The sequence below is a fragment of the Seriola lalandi genome, unplaced genomic scaffold (genome assembly GCF_002814215.2).
Source record: "Seriola lalandi dorsalis isolate HSWRI2012SDOR001 ecotype SW California unplaced genomic scaffold, Sedor1 jcf7180002054977, whole genome shotgun sequence".
In the NCBI taxonomy this organism is placed as follows: Eukaryota; Metazoa; Chordata; class Actinopteri; order Carangiformes; family Carangidae; genus Seriola; species Seriola lalandi.
In genome coordinates this window covers 62,757-63,521 of record NW_019525527.1, presented here as the reverse complement: position 1 = coordinate 63,521, position 765 = coordinate 62,757, and the positions used below count along the sequence as shown (strand labels likewise).

The window sequence follows — 765 nt, the reverse complement described above, 5'->3', positions numbered from 1 at the left end:
TTTAAACTGAGACTTTACGGTTTTACTGAGGAAATATATTGAACAGAAACATGTCTCACTAACGTGTAGCTCAGGATTAGAGGTAGTGCTGCTACTTTAAGTGCAGCACAGTCACTTAACTGCGCTTATTAAGGTGAACGTTAAATGTCTAAACAGTTTATGTAGCTGTTAGCTTCTCCTGCTAGCTCGCTACTAGCTAAACTAGCTAAGTTAGCCGGTTAACTTCCCAACGGCCGCGGAGGCTTTAATGTAACTTACCTGCTCCTGGCGGGTTCATTGACTAGTTATTAATCCAGTGACCGGTTATAGCTTCACTCACCGGATGGACTGAATCGTTCCCAGAACAAAAGTCACAAGTGTCGATGCTGCCTCCGCCGTTACTTCACATCCCAGCCCGGCGATCATCCACTCGGCTGGTAGTTTAACTACTTGGTGTTTAATCCTCAAGCCATTTCAATGTCTACAAGCCTCAGCTGGCTAATTAATAATCATTCACTGTGATTAGAGGCGACGGAATGATCATTTGTCATAGTAAATCATAGAACCTGCGGTGAAGGAAGCAGCTAAATGGCGACACCTGCCGGCAAGAGCGAGGAACAACACCTGTTCCTGCAGCACCAGAAGGGGAGAACAAGGATGGATGGATGGGAATATTTGTCATTTCAATTAATCATTGTTAAATAAAATAATTTTAAGAACCAAAGCTGCAGCAAATAGTTTTTAATTTAATATAATTTATTAATTTAGTTATTTTTAATGAGAATC

At 41.3% G+C, this 765-nt stretch overlaps 1 protein-coding gene across 1 annotated transcript in view; it reads left to right on the top strand.

Annotated features, from left to right (window-relative positions):
* Positions 1-765, top strand: part of LOC111646863 (protein EFR3 homolog B-like) — a 12,027-nt gene that overhangs the window by 9,123 nt on the left and 2,139 nt on the right. The gene's annotated exons all lie outside the window — the stretch shown is intronic.